A 16,841-nucleotide genomic window follows, 5' to 3' on the forward strand; every position below is an offset into this window, starting at 1 on the left:
AGACAACAACAAACTGAAAGGATCCAGTGTGTATCTTTGTTCTTTTTAAGCAAGACCCTATTATAGATGATAAATGAACTGTGTTGTGTGTATGCATGCATTGCTAAGAGAACTAAATTATAAAAGCAAAACTTGATATTGTATTGAATTAAATTATGAGAGATCAAAATAAATAAAATTGCTTATTATCAATTACACATAAATAGCCTCATAATCATATTCATAAAACTGCTCAAGTAAACTTCCTATGGCACTACAGCATTTGTATTCAGGATTAAGCTGATTGAATATATAATCATTTGAATATATGTGAAAAAGTCACTTCCCTGTATTTTTTCCTATTATAAAACATAGTACTTTAAAAATACATTTTTATCTCTTTTCTTTTCCTAAGATATTCAGTTACCCATCAGTATTGCAATATTGGTCATGAAAGCTTATAATCTGCAGTTAATAGTTAGAAAACTGATATGTTCTGATCCAAATGAATTCTATGAATCCAATGAACAATTCAAATAGTTATAGTCCTATTATTCTAAGTACTATAGTGTAATTACCTTGGCTCTTTCAAACATATTCATCAATACCATAGCATAATATAGTAATTATTATAATCTTAGAATGATCATATGTAAATCTTAAACTCAAAACTTTATTTATTTAGTCTAATCTTCTAGTAAGAAATATTTTGTCAAGTTATTTATTCACTTTAGATGTGTATTTTTTGTTTTGTTTTATTTTGTTTTGTTTTTTGGTATTGAGACTTGAACCCAGTGACATTTTACCATTGAGCTACATTCCCAGTCCCTTTACTTTTTATATTTTGAGTCAGGATCTTTCTAAATTGCCAAGGCTGGCCTCCAACTTGCAATCATCTTGCCTCAGACTCCCCAGGCACTTCAATTATAGGAATGTGCCACTGACTGAACTAGATGCATTTGTTTGAATAACTGATTATGTAAGTTCCCAGTTAAAATGAATAAAAATTAGTTTTAAAAATTCTTTATTATACTTAAAATTACAGTTAGGTTCATTTTTAGATGTACCATAAGCAGAGGAATCTAGAAGATTTCAAAGATCACAATGAATTAGACTTTATAGTTAATATAACAAATGCTATAAAATCTAATTATCAGTTGATTAGACACTGATAGAATACCAAAAATAGTTTTCATATGCACAATTTCCTCAGAATTATAATATGGTCCTTGTTATGATTTCTATTAATTTTTTTCTAGATAATGCTTTATGTACACTTCATTTTTTCAGGTTCTGGGAATGTAAGGATGAAGGGTAGTATTTCTGCCCTCAATGAGCTCAGAGAAAATGCTGTAATGCTGTTATGCTGCTGAAATAACTTGTTATAGTCTTCAAGTAGAGATTTGTTTCTTCTGACTTCAGTGTTTATCAGAATAGTCTATATTTCCCTGAGTATTTCTAATAGATATATTTAATAGTGCTTACTTATAGAGTATTTAAAATTGTTTACCCAGCATTTTGGTTGGTATGTTTTAAAATAATGCTTTGCATGAATGTGTTAAAATATAGAGCTCAAACACATAGTGGTACAACAATTATTCATTCATTGAAAAATACTGAAAATTCTACTTTAAATATTATGACTAATTAGACACACTGAAGGACTCTCTTATTACAATGTAATTAGGTTTTAGTTAAATGAATATGTTATATGTTGAGAGAGAGAGAGAGAGAGAGAGAGAGAGAGGAGAAGGCAGGTCGTAAGGGAGGAAAAAATGAAAGCTTGCACAGAATTGAAAATCAAAATTTCAAGAAAGTTGCCAAAAGTTTTCGAAATTTGCTGCAACCAGTAATAGATGAATAGGAAAGGTAGGTTACCGTACAGAAAAATACCCATAATTGATAATATTATGAGATAAAGCCTTAAGACCAGAGCAAGATGACAATACCGAATTTGAGAATTTTGCAGTAAGCTGGGATTCTCGATTCAGTAGCACCACTGGCTCCCAGAAAAAACAAACACAATTTTTCTCTGAATAAAAACATCAGCATTTCAGGATCTTGGGATTTCCACAATAACATTTAATCAACTATGAACTCACAAACATATTCTCACAATTAAATTTAACTGAATTGGAGCTCACAAAAACAAACAAAACTTTAATCATCCAAAAAATCAAATACCACAAGACAGTCACAGAAACAACAAACCACAGGCATAGACTATTCCACAGAGTATAAATAGTTATTTTACACTTCATTTGAATGGCCTAGGGAATTAAAATATGATTAAATTAGCATACAAGAAACTAGAGATTACCAAAATCCACAGAATGATATTTTAAAGTACCAAACATAATTGTTAAAAATAAATTAATGTAAAATTTTAAATTAATGTCTTGGTTAATCAGTTAAACACCAGATTAGGTAAAACTAAATAAAGAAGTAGCGAACTGGAAAATGGAAGTAAACAATGCAGTACATATAGAATAGGAGGTGAAAATATGAGGGTTTATGATAAATGAGGATAGAAATAAAAAGATAAATGAGGATAGGAAAGATATTCTAGCTTCTATCTAGGTGGACTACCAGAAGAGAACAGAGAGCATAGGAGGATATTAATATTGAAAGAGAAAGTGAATAAGAAATTTTCTAGAATTTCTTGTGTCTCTAGAGTTAGAATTAAAGTAATCAAAGAACTATGTTGTTTGCAAGTTGAAATAGCATACATAGGCTATTTTTCAAAAGATTGGCAACCAGGAGAATGGGAGAATGAATAGTGGCATGCGGGATTAATAAACATCAGAGAATGGAATTTTTTTATTTTTATTGTTTTTAATGGGGAAATGTAGCATTTCCTGATTGAGGATTAGATGTCATTGTACAGAAAGTATATATCAAAGCAACTAGCAGTCATACTTGTGCCCAGTGAATGTTTGTTATACCCAAATCATAACCTAACTGAATTAGGCTACATAAACTAAGAATCTAATATTTTGTATCAGTACATTAACTCTCTTCTACATTTAGAATTGTTATCTTGGGTAGATTGTGTAACCTGGACATCACTGATGGTTTATTTCTATGGACGCATTAAACATTTATTTTGTGAATGTATTGGTTGAAATCATCACAAAATAGATAAATACTGAGAGACACAAAATGAAAAAGTATGTGAAAGACTCATATTTACTGTTTTGAAAAAGTTGTAGAAATTGAAAGCCCCTGAAGAAAGAAGATAAAGTGCCAGTTACTAGTTCAATTTTTTTAATCTCTATCACACTCAATTAATCTAATTTGTACCCAGCATGCTGCTCTGAAAACACTATCAGTGTTTTCTTCTTTTGCTGTTTTAGTCTATTCAGAATTTTAGCAAAAATATACTATTTAACAGAGTATATTTTTTCTTGAGAACATTCAAAAGTTTAATAAATAAAAAGTTAATAGAGACACAAACAGCTCTAAACATGAGCTTCAATTAGCTATTGTATTTGAAGATGCAGGATGTTATGAGAAAAACTATCCATATGTATGTATTTTGATAGATACATATTGTAAATAAATCTGTTAAACCTATTATCTTTCTATGTATATCTATACATCTAAAATCTTGTCTTCCAACCAAAAGGAAAGGAAAGAATACCTATTAAGACAAATTAAAGTTACTATTCATTATTTGACATACTTGTCACCATGCCTTGGACATAACAGATTGAAAGGTAAAGGAAATACAGGAATTTATTTTTAAGGTTCTTTTCAAACACATATTTGCTAAAGGTAAAAACATATGAAAAAAATTCAAACCGTCCCAGACATTTAACTGCAAATAGATAAAAAGGGAGAAGTTATTATATCAGCTCATGAACCCCCTTCAAAAGCTCTGCAAAAACTTGCCACTGAAAGCTGCTATCTGGAGTAAAAACAAAAACAAAAACAAACAAAACAAAAATAAACAATATATCTCTAAACTAGTATCTACAAACAGTTATTTTTAAATAATTAGAGTTCTTCGTTTTGGCATGAATTCTCTCAATCCTTTGCTACAGTGGATGTGGAAATGAGAAAAAGGCTATTTTATTCACAAACCCAGATAAATGGAAAAATTGGTTATTTCCTGCTCTCTATAATGAGTACAAAGATTGGAGATCCAAATATGCATGTTGTTAATTCAGAGTAACTGAGGCAAAATCTTTGATGTGAACTCATAACTTTAAAAATATCAAAAGCAAATTTGTTGAGTGTGAAACTTATATTTGTAATTAAAAACCCTAAACTTGTTAAACTTTTCTACCTTCTAGCTATTATTGTATCTGGTACTTATTTGGCCCTTGATGATATAAAATAAGTCAGATAAGTAATGAATCAATGACACATCAGATAATTTCCTTTAATCTCTCTGAGACTTAGTTTCCTTATCTGTGAAATGGGAATAATATATGTTCTCTTAGAGTTGGTGGGAACATTCATTTCAGTGATACATATTAGACATTTAAAATTATCAATGTAGAGTTATTTATATGAAGACCATTATTGTTCTTGGTTTTAAAGAAGAGTTAAAATGGAATTTCTCTTTAATTGTTTTTTTATTAGGATGCATTCAAAATTGTTAGTAAAATAAATTATTAAAATCAACTTTTTGAAGTCCTAAGAAACAAATACAAACATATTTATTGTTCTTAAGATTTCTTTTCCAACTCTGCAGGACCTTACATCAGTCTAGACATTCCTAATATCTAGTCAGTTAGCTATTTCTATTTCCAAATAGATAACTAAGATATCAGATATGTAACCTGAATTTGAATTTCAAGAAAGAAACAAAAACTTTATACTTAGGTATGTGAATGAGATTCCAGCTTTTAAAAAAATATCTATTGTTTCATATATTTGATTGCTCCATTTCATAAAATTATGTGATATTTTCCTCAGTGAAATGCATAACAAATAAGAATGAGTATATTTTCATAATCACATTTAATAGATTATCCTTAATAGATGTGTTATTTCTCTTTGTACATATTTTCAATGAAGATTAAGCCACAATCTTTAGAAATTAACTTATGTATGAAATAATTTATTTTGAGTATATTAATTTTATACTACAGTCATAATGAATCATATTAACTTTTGGTTTTAAAAAATATGAATATAGTATCTTACACTTCAGTAGTTTAGAAGTCTGGAACAGGTCTCACCAGACTGCAACCAAGTATTAAAAGTATTTCTTTCTGGAGACTCTATAGAATCATCCATTTCCTGTTCTTTCAGATTGTTGGCAAAATCAGTTCTTTATGGTTGTAAGGTGAAAGTCCCTGTGTTCTTTTTAGTTGTCAGCTAAGAGCTGTTCCAAGACTCTAGTGGCCACCTACATTTCTAGGCTCTGGACCCCCTTTCTCCATCTTCAAGACCAGAAGTGGTGGGTGTGCACCTTCTTTCATTGCATCTTTCTGACCTATTCTTCTTCCTTCTTATTTAAAGACTGATGCAGTTACTTTGTGTCTTATCCTGACAATCCAGGAAAATCTCCCTATCTCAAATTCTTAAGCTTTATTTGCATCTGCATAGTTCTTTTGCCATGTAAAGTAACGTATTCATGGGTTTTAGGAATTAGAATCTGAATATCTTTGTGATAAAGATGTTATTCTGCCTTTGGGCAGGATTGGTGGGGGAGATTTTAGGTACAAAGACAAAGATATGGTAATAATGAACAACCACTTCCTAACATTTTATTAGACACATGAAAAATAAAGACAAATGCTGGCACATTGTGAGAGTATCTACAATATAAGGAAACAGAAAATGGAAAAGCATGAAGTAGTCACTGTTCTGGTTTTCTTTTTTGAATTCCTTGAGTTCATTTTTGTGTTAAATACAGAGGTAAAAATTAACACTGGAAACAATTAATGTTTTCTTTTACCAAACTATCTATGGTGAAATTATTAGAAATAGTGTGTAATGGCTTCTGAAGGATATGGTTAACAATGAATGCACTTTAAGATAAGAACTTGAAAAATGTGTAACATAGAATCGAAATTGTCTCTGACAATCGGAAAGAGTAAAATTCTTTTATGTGCCAAGATTTGTACCATTTTCACTGTTAGCAATTGGTCTATTTTTTAAAAAATGATAAATACTTGTTTTCTGTGTAAATAGTTTCCTACAATAATTTTAAAGACTCCATCTTCTTCTGTTTCATATAATGGCTAACTTCAAATTATTGAAAATTTATTACATGTACATAAAATATCTCTGCTTGCATCTATAAAATTGTTTTAAACCATTTCAAAGAATTTACATCCACAAAATCTGATTCTGATTTCATTTGAAAATGAATTCATGTTATATTTGTTTTTAATTGTAATTTACCTTGATAAGACAACCGATTCAAAATCTTATAGACATTACTTTTTAAATGATAGGTCTTTACAAAGGAGGACTGTTTACATTTAGATAAAGAAAAATAAAACAAGATGGTCAAAGATCGCTGACTTCTTTACAAGAAATAGTTTTGTGTAATTACAGCATCTATTTATCAGAGTGCTATCGATGCAGAAAGATCTTAGCCCCACAACACAAATACACTTAATTTTTGAGTGTCAGCAAATGTTCCTTACTTTCCATGGTGCAAAAATAAAAGAAGCTATTATTTCTTTAGAACTTACTATGTTCTATGCATTGTTCTAAATGTTTGACACACATTATGTCATTTAATCCTCACAATGACTTTTTGAAGTGGGAATTACTACTATTCTTTTTTACATGTGAGGAAACTGAGGCACAGAAAGGTAAATTTTCTTACCCATGTCACATTTAAGAAGAGTCATGTTTCATACCAAGGTTAATGAGCTCATTCTTATGCACTATGTAACAGTGTCTTAGTCATTTCTAACATATAAATAAAACATACAAAACCATCAAATTCTGGTGTTAATTAGATCAAAACGTATTCCCAGAGTGTTTAATATGCAAAGACAAAGGGGAAGATAAGAAATGGTATATTGTAGAAGAAGTAATTTTGAACTTGTAATCAAAAGACTTGGATTTCATTCCTACATTCATTGATTGTTAAATATCTGACCACGGATAAATCATTTAATATTCCTCAGGTTTGGTTACCTCATTAATAAAATGAGGGTGATATCTCACTGTGTTGTTAGGCAACCTAAATGAAGTGTTGTGTGTGAAAGTACTTTGCAATATCCACATATATAAATGATGAAGCTTTCAAAATGTTAGGTGGGAGCTCATTGTCAGTATACCTGTTTGCAATAGTAAGAATCATGCTATGGTAAATCCACAGTAAAACCCTGTTTATTGCTTGGTATTTAACATAATGTAACCAAACCCTTATGATTTTTAATTGTCTTCATCTTTTGCTTTGATAAATAAATTACTGTTTAAAATGAGATTGCTCTAGACTTTAATCACATTCTACAACATGATCTATAGTAATCTTTTATTTTTCAATATATAAGATACATGCATAATTATATGCTATATAATAAACATACAGAAACAAAGTGATCTATGTTATTTGCTTGTATTTTTTTCCTAGGCCTTGTCTTAATCATTTTATTAGTAGATTATAATTATACATAACAGTGTGGTTCATTGTGACATATTCATATATGCATATAACATAATTTGTTCCAATTGATGCCCCCTGTTTCCTCCTCTTCACCCCCCCCCCACTCCTCTTCCTCTGTTATTCTGGTCTTCTTTCCTTCTGGCTTCCATTTGGTGCATTAGAATTATACATAAAATTTGAATTTATTGTGATATGTTCATACAAGCATGTAGCATAATTTGAATGATTTTATTTCCTAGTTCTTCAAAAATTTCCTTCCTCCCCCTTGATCACCTACCTCTACAGATCTCCCACCTATTTTCATGAGATTCCCTTCTTTTCTCCTTTTTTTTTGTTAGGTTCCACATATGAGAGAAAACGTTTGACTCTGAAGATGTTTGAAAGCTAATATTTCATTCCTAGCACCTGATTCTTGTAATGCTTTCTTTCTTCTATGACTTGGATTCCTCTTAATTTTCTCCCTACCTTTCTGGCTCTTCTTCACCAGCATTTCATTGATAACCTTCTTCCCCTCCTTCTCCATATCTAGTTGTTCTTCAATAGCCTTTGCTCAGACCTTTCCTATACCTAAATGCATTTTCTCTTAGAAATCATGTCTAAACCCACGGTTTTAACATTCAATTGTGGGTAGATTACTTCCAAATCATACCATTTCTCTAATAAAACTTCAATTGCCTCCTAATTTTTTCATGAGATAAATATTTTCTTGACACTGGCATTCAAATTTTTAAACATTGTAGTTTGCCAGGAAGTATTTATCAATTGGTACTCACCCCTTCCAAAAATAACAAAAAAACAAACATAAAACACTGTTTTCTAACATTTGAATAATTTTGTGGTGTAAATTCTCTTATCATGACCAATTCCAAGGTAATAGCCTCATGTTAATGAACACAGATATAGTAAGAGATGCTAATAGTTAGCTATCACAAGTTTGCATGAGCCATTTCCAATATACCATGGCATTTACCATTTTAGAATCTGTCTCCAGCTTTATCTTTTCTTCCTGCACCAAACTAGACTGAAAACTATTTTTTGAATGTGTACCATACATTTTTTTTGTTCTATACATTTTTATTTTGTTCTTGCTATTCATTAAATTTGAAAAAAAAAAAAAACACATTCACTTCTACTTACTGATACCCTAATCAGCTTTTCAAGGCACAGGTACTTGAAGATTTTCCTGGTATCCTTACTAAGTTTCACCGTGTAATATTCTTCTGTGAATGCTTCTTATTAATTCCAAGCATCCCTATTTTTTCTGCCAATAAGATTCAAAACATCTTGAGTTCGAGGGTTTGTTCTTCCCATTAGCACTCAGCCCAGAGTATTATTTTCTTAATACTTATGATTGAAACAAATAGATATGTGATAGACAAGCCAACCTCTCACATGCTACTAGTCAATAAGGTTTGATGGTTTCTAATGGAATCTTTAAAAGTTCTCTCTCACCATTTTGTAACGTAGCAGAAACCAGTTTTCCTGAAACTACCACTCATATCCAAAGAACCAGTTGTTTAATCTTGTTTATATCTGACAGCTAACCAATTAATTGTTGCAATCAACAGTTGTCTTTAACAATTAATTTAGCATTAGGGATTTAATTGACCACAGAATTTTCCTATTATGGAAAACATCAGTATCACTGAGACTTGAATCCCTGTGTTGTATCTACTTATGAGGCTGTGTAAGATGTGAATAGGGGGTTAATTCATTGGTAGATCCTCTGAAGCAGTATTTATTTCCTACAATGATGTTAATTTGTGTAGTAATTGTGGCATTATTTAAACATATGCTTTTTCTGTTTTCTCTCTAGTTTAAGTAAAATATCACATGGAAAGGAATGTCCCATATATTCATACAAATGTTATTTGAATATATAACCATAGAGTCAAGGTAACAGGTTAATATTTTACTTTGCAGGTCTTACAGTAATGTACATAATGAAGCACTGTTTTTGAAAAGTTGATCTATTAGTCATGTGCATGACAGATTAGAGGAGACAAAAACTGTGTAATTAGGAATTGGTTGTATATCATAAGAAATATTTTCCTTATAGATTAGTACATAGGATTTTATTTATTCACAGCTTCAAAGAAAAATTAACTATGAATTATCTTATCATGTGTACTATTTCAGAAGTGATTAATGCATTTTTGGAGAACTACTAAATTATTGATAAAACAGCAAATAGAATGATTATGTGTTCAGCAGAATTTTGTGATTAGTAATGCCAGCTTTCCAAAGTATTTACATTTCCTTTTTTAAAGCTGTAAAGTTTTCAGATTCATTCTGGTAAAGTACTGTAAATTCTCAGTTGTATTTCAATTAAAGACCATGTTTTTCGAACTGTTTTTCTCTTCGTGGGGAAAAACTCCTATAAAAACTCCTATAAAATCTAGAAAAAAGAATTTGCTTGTAGTTATTCAAACGAATTGATATTGCAGTAGGTTCAGTAGCCTTAAATGTACTTGGATGATAAATATAGAAATCTAAAAATCATAATACTCTGAATATTTTCTAAGTAAGTTGTAGAGAAAGGTATATTGCTAGCTCATTTGTGATGACTTAGAACATTATAATTTTGCCTTATGATTTTTAAAAAAATTCTAGGAGCATGTATCTGTAGTCATATAATCATTTAGGAATCAAAGAAATAGACATTCTCATATTCTTCACATTCTCATATCAGGGTAGGTTGGGGTAAAGTCATTTCACCTGAAAGGTCATATTTATTATTTTAATGACAAGATGCTGTTATTGACTTTGACACCCAAAATGATACCAGAAGCTCTGTGAGATTCCTTTGGTATTCCAACTGTAGAAAACTGTAATTACAATGACCCTTTAGTCTGCCCTCATTTTATATGAAGAATGCCCATTGAAGTCACCAGAAATTTTAAAGCACATGTGCACATACAAATACAATTCAGTGACAGTGATATGAATCTCTCTTTCCTTTTTTCATTGAGGCATAAATATGACCATATATTAAAGCGGGTGGATATGTTTTCACAGCAAAATTATTATGGTGCATCATTTTTGGCTCTAAGAAACTATTGAGCTCAGGGAAGCATCCTGAGTTCAACATACTAAAGGATAGTCAAATGCCAGGCCCTTAGTTCAAAACATCTTTGGAAGATTCTTGTAGAACTCTTGGCTGGTTTTGAATTGCCTCTGGTTTCCCTATATCAAATTAACTAATTTTTCCTAGTGAAAACATAAAACAAAATTATGCCTTTTTGCCTCACCTAATTTTTGTCTTTAAATAGTACATAAGGATAAAGGACATATTTATAAATCTATCTATTCCTATATTCAGAGATGGCCAGTTTTGATCACTAGTTGGTCAAGAGACAAGGTCAAGTTCTTGAATGTAGCTATATACCTTGTTTTTCAATGGAAAATGACACATTTGGGGCATGTTTTAACTATACTAAAATAATTCATTCAGTATTCTCATTTTAGTTCTGAAATTTTTAGATGCCCTATCAATAAGCATAGTCAAAAATGCAAAATATTTTCTTTAGGACTATGTTCTTATTTTCAATTGTTGTGGGAATCCTTAGTACAATATCATATCCCCCATTGGCACTCACCAAATGCTAGTAAGAGAACTTTGAAAGGAGCATTTAGTGTATAATTCCAAGGAAAAGATAATATATAACATCAGTGCATGTTTACATATCATATTTTATCTATTTTGATTTTGTGGTAGAATTTTGGGTCTATGATAGCATTTAACAGGTCATACTTTTGAAAGTTGGAACAAAAATATTCATAGCCTTTTATACAAGCATCATAGAAATGTTATATGACTTGCTTAAAAACCCTATGTGGCTTGTGATGACATAACATCCAGTACTTAGACTCAGTTTTGCTTACAAGTCAGATTGATGAGGAGGCCACAGAAGTTATATTTCTGCTGCCTTCATTTGCTGAGTTTCTTCAGTTATTAAATAAAATTGTATTTCTTTTATTTGCCATTGTTCTAAAAGTGAGGATGAAAATAATGATATCCCATGTTTAACTGCATTATGTCTTAATAATAAACAAAAGGCATAAAATATTTAATAATAGAACTCAAAGTGCTTTTCACCCTATAATTCCTTACAAATATAAATTGAAATCAATGTTTAAAAAACACCTAAAATAGATGTAGAAATTATGTTTCCATGGGTTGTAGAGATGCTGAAGTTTCTACCATTTCATTTGCTTTGAAAGAATAATTTAAAGTTAATATTGATGCTAAAGTATGCACATGTTTAAGTAGGAAGATAATGTTAACTCAGCAGTATCATTGCTTTGATCTTTGTTTAAAGTCTTACAAAACTAGATTGCTATTTGATTGACAATCTTGTCAGAGTGAATGAAGACTGGCACCCAAATATTGAAAATGCAGCATTTACGAAACTTGAAACCCAAGTTTTCTCATGACACTGCATTTGTGGAAGACTACGTTTTACATTGTTTTAAAATAAATGTGTACACTGCTAGATACAGCTAAACCTGATGTTCTTTTTTTTCCTCTTGGGTTCCTGAATTATATTGACCTCCTTAGACACATAATTTTGATACATCCCTATTAGCAACTGAGAATCTTTGCTGCAAGGAAAACACAAAATGAAAGCCTCATCGCTTTAGTATCTCTTCATTTTCAGAATACGACTCTGTTAAATGTTGACATATTAGTTTAGTATACCACAAGTGAGGCATTATACTGTATGGGTAAGAGTCAATGGTTAAGACCTCAGAATCTGGAGTCAAGACAGAACTGGGTTCACTTCTGAACTTTGCTGTATGATCTGCTCAAGTGTCTTTAGCATTTTAAAGCCTTTTTCCTGATCTAGAACTTGGGGTGAATAATAGCAAATATTCCATTGGTATGAGTATTGAATGAGATAATGTAGAATGTTTTGTAGAGGACTTGAACACTATTATTATACTACACAGGATTTGAAAATTATCACTATTACTATAGTGCTTAAAAATATGTTCTCACAAATTCTTGGAAACTGAAATTGTAAAATGAACAACTGTTTGTCTCAGGCTATTTAAATGCCCTAATTACAAGAATCTAGAAAGCAAGGAAATTAGTTTTGCTAAGTTTACAAACCTAGATTATTTTTAGTTATTTCCAATTTTTGTCTTATAGAAATATTCATGTCATACAAAGTGTCCATTAATCTTCATTAAATATAACTAATAAAACTGAGAAAAATGGAGATTGTGAATTTTTTTAAAGTAAGACATGAGTATTTTACCTTTTATTTGGGACTGGGGAAGATAGAATGTTACACTAAAGAAGGGTCAGAACGATGGAGGAAAAAGACCTTGTCAGAATTATTATTAATTTTAATTTCCAGCAATAAAACTGTATATATTTCTATTCCCACTGCATACAGCTAGTGTTTTGAAATGGTTTCATTAAACAGAGTGTGAATCGAAATTCTGATGCTGAATTGCCATTGGGGGGTCACATCATCATCAGTTAATAGCATTTATATGATTATATAATTCCTAAGCCCCTAGAGGACAAGACAGTCACAGTTATGCTTTTGTTTTAAGGAAAGCATATTGTAAACCCATGGATATTGAATATTTGATTGGATACTTCTGTGGAAATGTATGAACTACACCATCTATCTCATCTTTTCAGGAGATTAAAATCTGACTAAGAAAACTAAAATTTCCTAAATAAATCCAGCCTTAAATTACCTGGAACCTCAGCAATAAATCTTCCTAATCCAAAAGGCCTGGTTGGATTGTGATCAGTTCAATTTATTTAAAATTTTAAGCCACTAGAACACATTTACTGCTCTAAAAATAAGACTCTTGTTTTATTGGCAACTTAGTAGGACCTTAGATTTCCTTGTCTTGTTTAAAAAGGAATAACAAATCTTAGCAGAGATACAAATGCCTGAGAAACAAGAACACCTAAATATTAGCTTACTTTTCATTGCTTCGCTTTCTTCATGGAATTTTATCATAAAATTTAAATATTAGTTTTAGTTCAACAAAGTTAGATTGTTGCTGAAGGAAAAATTCTAATCAAATGAAGTGCTGAAAATTATTTTGCTTATATATCATGCATATTATTTAGACCTTTTTAACTGCAGATTTTATTTTTAGCAGGTACATTTCATGAGCACATAAATATTTCTATTCTTTCAAAGTGTTTTTCAATATCAGGATTTGATTATTTTGACGCTTTTATAATTTGTACTCATAAGTATCAATATGACTATAGTAAGATCAATTCCAAGAATATGTATGATATTTTTCAATATTTATATTATTTTTCTGTTTGATATTTCAACACACTCAGAATCATCCACTGGGAAAAGGCAATGATGTTCATTGGAGTCAAAATTCACAATTACCGCCAGGCATGGTGGCGCATGCCTGTAATTCCAGTGGCTCAGGAGGCTGAGACAGGAGGATCACGAGTTTAAGGTCAGCCGCAGCAAAGGAGGCACTAAGCAACTCAGGGAGACCCTGTCTCTAAATAAAATACAAAATAGGACCAGGGATGTGGCTCAGTAGTTGAGTGCCCTTGAATTCAATCCCCAGTACCCCCCTAAAACAAAATCATAATTACCATCTTTCTCTCCATAGCACACATATCAGAGTCTTTTAGTGTCAGCTTTTGACATTCTTTTCCCTTTCTGATCGATCATGCACCTTTATCTGTGATTTATTCCCATTTCTTATCAATTTAGGAAATGACCGAATTAGGCATTTAGAAACAAACTAAATTCAGTTTTAAAAGCAAATAGTTCCACTGTGCTTTACTTAAAACTCTTAGTTTTATAAAACCGTTAATTTCCTCCTGAAGAATTATACTTTCAAATGAATATAATTCCTATGTAAACAACAACTTAAATATCTTCATGGTGTTTTAAGTTTAAAACATTTCCTTAAAAAGAGATGTTACTGCCCCCTTTTAAAACATAAACCCTCATTTATTGTTTCCTTTCATCTGCTGAAATAATTACTTTTCTTTTTGCCTTCAATAGTTTGTTCTGGTCATTAACATTTCTGTAAAATTAAGTTTGAAAGGTGCTTTTAATGTTCAGATAGACTGCAGTGCACATTTGGCTGTTAAAATCAACCTACTTAAGGCTGAACTAATGTTTAACATTCACAGCTATTTGAAGTAGTTCACTACCCAGTTTAATGGTGCTGCCAAGGGCAATGATCATATTACTTGCTATTATATTGGGGGGTGTTCTTATTCCAGTAATAAAGACTATCAGTGGCATTTCTGAACACAGTGGCTCAATATTTTGCATAGTTCTTTCTAACTAACAAGCTATGAAATATATTTTCAGTGGAAAAGATAAGTGGAAGGAATTAGCTTTGTTCTACTTTATGTGTTTATTGATGAAAGCACTATATTCATGACATTATTTATACATGTTTGTGTGATACTTACATGCATACAAATAACCATAGAGGTATGTGTATATGATTAATGTAAACTTATGAGATAGTTGTGCAGTATTTTTGTTGCATGAATTTTATAGAAATCAATCATATTTATTATTACAACATATGAAAGAGAATGGAGTAAAACATAAAAATCAGTGTGAATCCATGATGTATGCAATGCAGTGTTGTATATGCTATGATAAGCGAAGAGGTCTAAGATAGGACTCTTTCTACTGGGAAATTAAAATAAATTCAGGAACAATCAGAATATGAGAAAAGGGAAAGTCACAAGTCAGGAAAAGATTATCTCACAAATGGGTGGTATATGCAACTGGTACATGAGTACAGGTGGAATGGATTATGTACTCTTGAAAGGCTTTATGGAAGAGGTGGGACATGAGTTACCTTTTGAAGAAAAAGTTGTTTGATTAAATAGAAATAAGATATTAAGATTTGAGGTGTTCCAGGTGATATGAATAAAATTACAAAAGATAATAATGTGCTCAATTCATATTGTTATTAAATAGAACAGAACAGTAGAAATTTAATTGCAATGGAATTTACACTGCTGCTACCAGGGAAATGTTGAATTTGCATTTAGACTTTGTTCTTCTGTACTCTCCCATCCAAAATATTTTTTAATATTATTATTAAATACATTCATTTTATAGATGTTGTATCTGAGGCACAGAGAGAAAGAATTTTCCTAAGATCACTCAGTAAGTGGTAGAACTTAAATTTGAACCTAGGCTATTTGAATCCAGAGCCTCCATGCTTCATGACTACCTTACACTTCTTTATGTATTGTCTAAGCACCAGATTTAGGAGGTGAAGGAAATCACATATTATTTTCATCAAAATACCAAAATTGCATGTCTTAGTTTGGGCTGCTATACCATTAACAGAATGACTTAACAAACATTAGTTTTTGACTATGATGGAAGCTGGGAAGACCAAAACCAAAGCAGCAGTATGATCCATGTTTGGTGAGGACATCTTTCTAGGTGTTATCATTTGGGGAAGAGAGAGAGGGAGGGGGAGGGAGAGAACAAGTGAGGTAGCTCTTTGTTCTCTTTTTCTACTTATTAGAATACCAATCCCATCGTGGAGGCTTTACCCACGTGACCTAATCCGAACCTAATTACCTTCAAAAGGGCACACCTCAACATACCATCACATTGAGGTTTAAGACTTCAGTCTATAAATTTGGGAGAAAACAAACTGCCAGTCCACAGCACAGCATATACTTTAAGACAACTGAAAATGGTACATAAATAGGAAAGTTCTGGTTTAAATACATGTTCTTACACTTTACCTTTTCCTGAAAGAAAAGCTGGGATTAAAGTTCTGAGCATATTTTCATACCTGTCCTTGCACATTAACATTTCTTAGAGAAGAGAGTTCTTACTGGTCCCAGGGAATAGGCATTACTGTATTTTCAAAATTTATTGAAAGATATACTTCTTGATACCAAGGGTCTTTATAGTTTGTGTTTCATAATGTCTTATTTCCTTAAACAATAGTATTTCAATGAAAATATAAAACATACAGATACAAATATTTTAACTGTATACATGTTAACAATATTTATGTTTATATCTTTTAAATAGCTTAAGCAAATCCCCTGTGATAGTTTCGTCTCTCTCTAAACAAAAATGACATATTTAAATGGGTTACTTAGAAAATTTTTCAGTTTTCATCTCTGGAATAAATAGCTTGTCAAACCCACTTTCTGCTGTCAGCCCATGCCACATCCCTTTGAGTAGCCAGACTCTGCTCTGTAACTTTAATGACATTAATGCCAATTTTAGCATGAATACAAACAGACAGTATCTATAAAGAC

At 31.1% G+C, this 16,841-nt stretch overlaps 1 protein-coding gene across 10 annotated transcripts in view; it reads left to right on the plus strand.

Annotated features, from left to right (window-relative positions):
- The window catches only part of Dach2 (dachshund family transcription factor 2), a 557,008-nt gene that overhangs the window by 499,223 nt on the left and 40,944 nt on the right, over window positions 1-16,841 (plus strand). The window lies entirely within an intron of this gene.

This window comes from Sciurus carolinensis, chromosome X, assembly GCF_902686445.1.
Source record: "Sciurus carolinensis chromosome X, mSciCar1.2, whole genome shotgun sequence".
Lineage (NCBI taxonomy): Eukaryota > Metazoa > Chordata > Mammalia > Rodentia > Sciuridae > Sciurus > Sciurus carolinensis.